Here is an 8930-nt window from a genome sequence, read left to right on the forward strand (position 1 = left end):
TGATTTTATTCTCGTTTATTGCTGAGTAAAATTTCATTGTGTATATAGGCACTTTTTTTTTTTTTTATTCATTCCTGCTCCAATGCTGAGGCCTGGAGCCCTGTGCGGGGTCATAGCGCTGGTGATTTCTGTGGAAAGCAGCTGTTTAGGAGTCCTTGAACACTCTCTGTGATGCAGTATTCCAACTATGTGAGATCTGGACCACAGACTGACAAAGAATGCTGCCTCCCTCTGGCCCGCCATCTTCGTTCTCCCCACCCTTTTTATTTTTTTTTTATTTGTTATTTTTTTTAAAGATAGAGAGAGAGAGAGAGAGAGAGAGAGAGAGAGAGAGAGAGAGAGAGATTTTTTTTTTTAATATTTATTTTTTAGTTTTCGGCGGAGACAACATCTTTGTTTGTATGAGGTGCTGAGGATCAAACCCCGGGCCACATGCATGCCAGGCGAGCACACCACCACTTGAGCCACATCCCCAGCCTCTCCCCACCCTTTTTAAATGCTGGTGATGGAACCCTGTGATGCTTTACCACTTAACTACCTCCCCAGTCCTTTCATTTATTTTGAGACAATTTCTGGCCAAATTGCTAAGGGCCATGATAAATTGGTGAGGTCAGCCTTGAATTTGCAGTCCTCCTTCCTCAGCCTCTAATGTGGCCACTGTTATAGGTATCTGCCACCACACTTGGCTCTAACACTATTTTTTTCCCTAAGCCGCAGAGAGAGGTTTATTTGGTAAAGTAGATACAAATTCTAGGGAGAATGGTGCAATATCAAGGAAAATGCCTTTGAGGTAAAGCAAGGAATACTCACTCAAGGTGAAAAACCAGCCTCTACCTCAGAGCAAAGCCTGTCCAAGGAAGGGACTTGACCTTTGTCCTTGGAAAGACCCACAGAGCACTCCTAGGCACATTCCCACCCTGCTAAGTTGTTTATCTACAAATAACAGGAGAGATCTGCTGTGCCAGGTGTCCCTGACTCAGTCAGGCTAGGTGGGGACCCATAGCAACCCCCTAGCAGCCACCAATCAGCAGGAGAAAGGGAAATACCTGGGATGCCAGATGACCCTCCCAGTAGTTTATGGTGTTGGAAAACCATGTAATTCAGCATGAACACCCCTCTTGGCTTAAACCAATCAGTTCAAATGAATACCCCTTTTGTACTGACCAATCACCCCTACCCAACTTGTTCCCGACAGTGAATGTGCTAATCATGTTTTAGAGTTGTTGTTTGATTTTCCTGGGGTGTGTGATGATTTGCTAAGAGATGCTATGATGTGTGTGGGGTCCTTGCCTTCTCCAAAGAATGTATAAAACTGCTGCAAACCCTGGGCTCGAGGCCTCTCAGCATCACCAGTTGCTGTGAGCATGCGGAGGACCAAGCTATCTCGCAATAAACACCTCTTTGCTGTTTACGTTGATCTTGGTCTTTGGTGGTCTTTTGGGGGTCCCGAATTCGAGCATAACAAAGGCAGAGTGCAGGCTATCTCCAGAGGGAGAGAAAATCTCTGGCACTAGTTTTATTTTTCACTGAAGAAGAAAGCTGAGGTTCAAGCATTAAATCTTTCACTTGTGTTAGTTCTGCGGAAAGTGGTGAGTTAGGGGCTTTACAGATTCCAGAAGAATCTTCAGATTCACATTTGGATTTCTTGCTGGGAGCCTTCCAGCCCTGAGACAAGCTTGAGGGTCCAAGTGCAGGTTTCTGGTATTAGCAGAACTTCTTAAGTGAAGTTCAAGATTTTTTTTTCCCTGACTTTGAGGTCTGGGTAAATTTGCCTTTGACAGTCAGGCAAGGTGGCTCACCCCTGTAACCCCAGCAACTCAGAGAAGCTGGCAGGAGATGGCAAGATCCAGGCTAGCCTCAGCAGCTTAGTGAGACCCTGTCTCAGAATAAAACAAGAAAAGATAAAAAGGGCAGAGATGTAGCTTGGTGACAGAGAACTCCTGAGTTCAATCCTTCATACAGGGGAGAAGGAAAGAAGGGAGGAAAGGAGGGAGAGAGAGAGGGAGAGAGGGAAGGAAGGAAGAAAGAAAGGTAGGGGGAGGAAAAGAAAGGAAAAAAAAAAGAAAGAAATGGAGGGTAGGGGAGGAGAAAGGAAGGAAGGAAGGGGGAGAAAGAAATTGCCTCTGGCAGTATACAGACCAAGACCAGGCAAGATTGGTTAGGGGCTGAGAATCCATGAGGAACGCAAGATTGCTTTTTTTAATAAGTAAACATTTTTTTTTTTGAGAAAGAGAGATAATTTTAATATTTATTTATTTATTTTTATAGTTTTCAGCGGACACAACATCTTTGTTATGTGGTGCTGAGGATCCAACCTGGGCCGCATGCATGCCAGGCGAGCGTGCTACCACTTGAGCCACATCCCCAGCCCCTGCAAGACTGGCTTAACACTTGGAATAAACCTGGAGTGCAAATCTCCTTTCATATTTGAATAACAATTTCATTGATTAACCATATCAATGGAATAACGCAAAAAAAAAAAAAAAAGAAAGAAAGAAGAATCATCTCAATTGACACAGGGAGAAATATTTGTGTGCCAGGTATGATGGTGCATTCCTGTTAACCCCAGCTACAGGAGACTGAGGCAGGAGGACCACAGGTTCAAAATCAGCCTCAGCCACTCAGTGAGACCCTGTCTCAAAAATAAAACATAAGGGCTGGGGATGTGGCTCAAGCGGTAGCGCGCTCGCCTGGCATGCATGCGGCCCGGGTTCGATCCTCAGCACCACATACCAACAAAGATGTTGTGTCCGCCAATAACTAAAAAATAAATATTTAAAAAAAAAAAAAAAACATAAAAAGGGCTGGGGACATGGCTCAGTGGTTAAATGCCCCTGGATTAAATCCCAAGTACCCACCCACCCTGCAAAAAATATATGGGAGATTCAGAGAGAAAAGAAGGCTAAGAAGGTCCCCCAGGCAGGAATGAATAGGTGGCTGGGCGGGGGGGAGGTGGAGAGCGAGAAAGGTTTTTCTTTCTTTTCATTTTCTTCCTTGTTTTCAATGGAAAATAGTTTCTAAATTGATAAAAATGATCTATGAGAGAAGATGAAACAAGATTCAAGAGAGATGGAGCTAAAAACAGGGAGAAAACATTGAGAAGCCAAGAGGTACCCATGCTTGGTACAGGATGAAGGGCAAGGCCAGGGAAGGTGTCTGCATTACTGGACCTTTTAGAGGGAGAATGTGGTTATGCATTATGTGGGCAAAGAACGTATGAAAACCGAGTGAAGGTTGCCCACGTGGGCCCTTAGGATTGCTGGACTTTCATACACAAACGTGTGCACACACACACACACACATACACACACACTCACACATGCACTCATGTAGTGATCGTAGCCTCAGGTTCCATGCTCAGCTCCAAGGGAGATGGAGACACAGCCCCTGCCCTTCAAGGGGCAGCTCCATCTATCAGGTGAGATTGTCCAGTAAACAGCTGGAAAACATCCTTAGCCCATGATCCAGCCCTGGAGCTCCCATGAGTGAAGCTGCCCCGGGGGTCGGGTGGGGACCCCAGCTGCTCTGTTCAGTGTCACAAGATGTCCTGTAGTTGGGGAATGGAGACACACACAGTGGTCCACACAGCTGTGCAAAGGTGCAAGGGACCTGAAGTGCAGTCACCAGGGAGGGAAGACAACTGAGGGTAGTGTACTGTAGACACTCCTGAAGACACAAAACCAGGGGCACAGGATAAAGCCCAGTGGTTGCTAGGTTTGGGTGGGAGAGAGGGCTGAGCAGCTGGAGCACCCAGGGGCTGTAAGCTGTGAATTATTCTGCGTGACACTATAATGGTGGATACCATGTCATTGGGCATTTCTAACCCCAGAAGTGTAGACTCTAGAACCGGAGTCAACTATGGTCTTTGCATAACACTGATGTGTCACAGTAGAGGTATAATGCCAGATTTCTGGGACCCCAATAGACTTCCAGGAGCCGAATCCGATACAATCACACAAGAGTCTTTATTGCAAACTCAAGCCTGGACTCACAACCGTTTCCGATGCAGTGGTCCCAGGGAGTGAGTCCTGGTCCTTTGTTCAGTGAGATTTTATAGGTTTGGGGGGATACTCTATGTGTCACAATGTCACACAGCAAATCATCACACACCACAGGAGAATCAAACAACTCTTAACATTGATTAGCACAATCACTGGTGGGAACAAGTGAATCTTAGTTCAAGAGGGGGATTCCTTTGAACTGATTGGTTTAATCCATGAAGGGTGTATGTGCTAAACTACATGGTTTCCCAACATGTTATCAACCACCAAGACTACTGGGGGGGTCATCTGGCATTCCAGGTATTTTCCCTGTCTCATGCTGATTGGTGGTTGCTAGGGGGTTGCTATGGGTCCTCTCCTAGCCTAACTGAGTCAGGGACACCTGGTGCTGCAGATCTCTCCTGTTATTTGCAGACAAACAAGTCAGCAGGGTGGGCATGTGCCTAGGAGTGCTCAGTGGTTTTTTCCAAGGACAAGGGTCACACCCCCTCCCTCTGGACAGGCCTTGATGTAGAAGCTGTTTTCAAAAATGGAGTCACATCAGTTTCTCAGAGGCATGAATTGTAGCATATGTACCACTCTGGTGTGAGATGCTGGTCCTGGGGGAGGCTGGGTAGGCAGAGGGATTTGGGAACTTCTGCTCAGTTTTGCTGTGGTTTTAAAACTACTCTAAAACAAAACAAACAAAATCCAGTCTATGTTAAAAAAACATAAGGGTAGGCTTCCAGATCTAATGTTGGTTTCTCCTTCTGTTTACTCAGGAGTCCTTGCTTCCCAGAATGCGGAAGTATAACTCCAGAGAGACCCATCAAGGCAAGGGGAGAGGGAACAGGGGAAGTTGATGAGTCCAGCCTAATTCCATCTTAAGATTGGGAGTCATCTTGTCACAAAGACATGAAAAGGTCATTTCTGTTTTACTATAAATTACTGTGATATCTAAACTTGCTTGGAATGCCTGCCCGTGCCTGGAACTCATTCGTGCCTGGCTTTCCCTGACCAGATAACAACCCTCTCTGAAACCTTAGTGGGGCCTCATAAATTCTGCCGTTGGGATCTAAATTTACTCCCTAACTTGAAATGTTGAGCCATGTGGATCATTAACCTACTACCTGCCTTTGTATTGTAAGGGACCCGCGAAACGTCGGAGGAAGAGACCACCAAGAGACTGACTTCATGCAATAAGCAGAAGGGGATTTTTATTGAGGATCCGATTCAGCGCGCTGAGGCTCCAGGCTCACTCAGGAAGGGAGAGCAGCCCAGAGCCCAGAGCTGGGGTTGACCAATGCTTAAGTACACTTTTTTGGGGGAGGGCGGGGACTTTACATACATCACAGTCTCCTTTAACAAATCACCATACACCGTGGGAAAGTCAAACAACAATTCTTAGACTTGATAAGTACATACATTGGCGGGAACAGGGCTGGCTGGAGTGATAGGTCATTCCTAAGGAGGGGGTTACATTTAAACTGATTAGTTTAGGCCCTGAGGTGTGTACATGCTGGACTGCACAGGATCTTAGGCTATAAATCAACTAAATGGCCAGTAGGGCATTGTCTTAACTGCCTCAGGAATTTAACCCATGCTTTGCAGTTTAGAAGCAGGTTTACAATGCCTGCTCCTTTACATTTTAACTCAGGCTTTGCTGCTTAGAAACTTTACCCTTTCAGGATTTTTGACAAAATCCTGTAATCTGTAAGTTTCAAGACCCCCCCCTTTTGCAACTTTTTGTGCTATAAAACCTTGTTCCTAGAGAGCTGGGGCAGTGTCCTCTAACCCACGGGTTTCCAGAGAGAGTCCCGGCCGGCCAGAATTACAAGCTTGCTTTAAGTTGATTTAAAATTGGAGTCAGGGGTCTTCTCTGCATCGTGGTTTAACAGAAGGCTTTATTAAAGGACAGCAGAAATGACTTCCCCCCAGAGGAAGAAGGGGACCTGAAAGGCGGAATCTGTGGTATAAGGGTAAAAGAAATTGAAGTTAAAGCGTAAAAGTTAAAGGGTAAAAGACCGGGTATTGTAAAGTTTCTAAGCTGCAAGGTCTGAGTTAAAATGTAAAGGATTAGGTATTTTAGGTTTCCATGCTACCTGCAAAACCTGAAATTTCTGTAGCTGTTAAGACAATGCTTGGAACCGCCCAGTAAATATTTCCCCTGACTGCTTGGTTGTTTAATAACTGAAGGGCTCTGTGTGGTCTCGCACGTAGGCATCAAAGGGCCTAAACCAATCAGTTTGAATGTGTACCCCACTTTAGAACTGACCTATCACCCCCACCTGACCTGTTCCCACCAATGCATGTACTAATCAAGTCTAAGAATTGTTGTTTGAGTTTCCCGCGGTGCATGATGATTTGTTAAAGGAGACTGTGATGTATGTAAAATCCCCGCCCTCCCCCAAAAAAGTGTACTTAAGCACTGCTTGACCTCTGCTCTGGGCTCTGGGCTGCCCTCCCTTCTTGAGCGAGCCTGCCTGGAGCCTCAGTGCACTGAATTGGATCCTCAATAAACTCCCTCCTGCTTATTGCATGAAGCCAGTCTCTTGCGGTCTCTTCCTCCGACGCTTCCCCGGACCCTTACAGTGGAAGAGGAATCTCCCCTTTTTTATAGCTAAGGTCTTCTTTTAGTCCTCCCACACCCCTGTCCTTTGTTTCCCTCCATCCTACAGTAGTGGGGGATGCAGGTGGGAAGGCCAAAAGGTGGGAAATAGGTGAAGGGATGGGCCAGGGAGGAGCAAGGGGAGGAGTGATCTGGGCAGGAAGGGCCTGGGGTGGTTTGATTAGCACCTCCCTGTTTGCTGGGAGCTACTTCCTGAACAGTTCTCTGGGATGCGCCCCAGGCCTTGGGGACATTAACATTCAATTTCCCCAGGTGTTGTTCTGGTTTCCCAGGCTCAGATCAGACACCCTCTTCTTCCATTCCCACTATGGTCTCCATTTTCTTTATGGAACTTGATATTTGGCCCGATTTACCTAACTACACTAACTACCTGTCCTTAAAATCTGGCTTCGCTTCTCCTCCTCCTCTTTCCTCTACTTCCCCTTCTTCCTTCCTCCTCCTCTTCTTTCTTTTCTTCTGGTAATGGGAATTGAACCCTGGGGCACTTTACACTGAGCCACATCCCCAGTCCCCTCCTTTTGAGAATTGAATTGGGGCCATTTTACCTTTGTACCACATTCCTAGTCCACCCTCTCTGCCCTGTTTTTGTTGTTGTTTGTTTTAATTTTAACACAGGTTCTCACTAAGTTGTTCAGGGCCTTGCCATATTGGGGAGGTTGACTTTGAACTTGGGATCCCCCTGCCTCAGCCTCCGGAGTTGCTGGGATGACAGGCATGAGCCACCATGCCCAGCTAACATTTTACTATACTGAATTATTATTTAAAGAAATAAATCTCACTCATTTAAGTCTAAAATTATTTTTTTAAGTCTTGTTTGCTTTGAGAGAGCAAATCAAGTTAGACATTTATTATAAATATCCTACTGTAGTATTTGAAAGGACTTCTTATGGTTTGGATCTAGAAATGTTCCCCTGAAAGGTCACGTTTTGAAAAATGTTCCCCTGAAAGGTCACGTTTTGACTTCTGGATGTTCCAGGTTGAGCCTGTGCTGACAGCTCTGCATCTCCCCAATAAACAGGGAAAGACCCTTGGCAGAACAAAACGGAGGGCAGGCAGCAAATGCAGTAGTGTCAGGTGCCCGCAGACTGGACGCTGGGCCCTCAGCGCAGCTTCCTGCCTGGCAGGCTGTCCGTAGCGCTGCGCGGACAGTACTTGATGGTGTGCGCATTGTCGCCGCTGGCGCCGCACAGGGGGCACGTGTAACGATGCAGAACCGGGCACAACACTCTCCCGTCGGGGCCCTTCATGATGTGGGTGGTGTAGAGAGCCACCTCCTCCTTGTTGTTCCTGCAGAAAACGCACACCTGCAGCTCGGGTTTGAGCAGCCGGGCGGTGGCGATCCCCGAGGTAGCTTGCAGTCGGGGCTCAGCTGCCCACGCAGGGGCCCGCTCCTCTCGCGGCGTCACCTCGTGGGTGGTGGCGGCGGCGGGCACGCAGCCCAGCAGAAACGCAGCAGCGCGACCTGCGAACGAGCTCAGTTCGCTGAAGCGCTCCTCCAGCAGACCATTTTCGGCGGGTCCTGCTGGTAGCTCCAGCGCGCCCCCCAGGAAGCAGCCCCGGACCGGCTCCTCGCTGTCCTAGTCGTCGTCCTCGTCTTAGTCGGCCGGCCCCAGCGCCCGGCCCGGCCCCCGTGTGGGGGGAGCAACAGTACGAGGACGACGAAGAGGGCGGAGAGCTGCCACCGCCATCCTTGCCAAGGGCGCAGCCAGAAGCGCGGTTCGCCATCCACCGCCTTGGTGATGAGCATAGCGAGCCCCAGGTAGTCGTTCCAGGAGCTGAATTGCTGCCGGTGCGCCTGACCCTGGGCACTCACGTAGCGGGCACTGGGCACGACCACCACGGGCGCGGGGACGCGGCCACGGCGGGGCGAGCAGGGCGCCCAGGGAAAAGACTCCATGGGCGGGCTGCTGGCTGCAGGCATCACGCCTCCTCCCCGCTGCCAGCGCAGGCTGGACAGAAGGGACAAGCCAAGCCTGCCTGCCGGCCAGCCGCTTAAACAAATTTTTGGTACTAGGGATGAAACCCAGGGGTGCTCTACCACTGAGCCATATCCCTAGCCCTGAATTTTTTTCATTTTCAGACAGGTTCTCACTAAGTTGCTGAGGGCCTGGCTAACTTGCTGAGCTGCAAATGCAGCTCAGGGGTAGTGTGTTTACCTAGCTGGCAGGAAGGCTGAGTTCTATTCCCACCCCAGGAAGGGGGGAATCCTTCACCTCAGTCTTTTCCCAGCTACCCTGAAGCCAGGGTTCTGTGTCCTCTGAATTTGCAGCCACATGCTAAGTTTCATCTCTAAGTGCCCAGAGGAAAGCTTTTCCTATGCA

At 48.4% G+C, this 8930-nt stretch overlaps 1 pseudogene; it reads right to left on the bottom strand.

The window, feature by feature from the left end:
- Positions 1–7709: 7709 nt before the first annotated feature.
- On the bottom strand, positions 7710–8506 carry LOC139707361 (nanos homolog 1-like; annotated as a pseudogene).
- Between the last annotated feature and the right edge of the window lie 424 nt (positions 8507–8930).

Source organism: Marmota flaviventris, chromosome 10, assembly GCF_047511675.1.
Source record: "Marmota flaviventris isolate mMarFla1 chromosome 10, mMarFla1.hap1, whole genome shotgun sequence".
Taxonomy (NCBI): domain Eukaryota; kingdom Metazoa; phylum Chordata; class Mammalia; order Rodentia; family Sciuridae; genus Marmota; species Marmota flaviventris.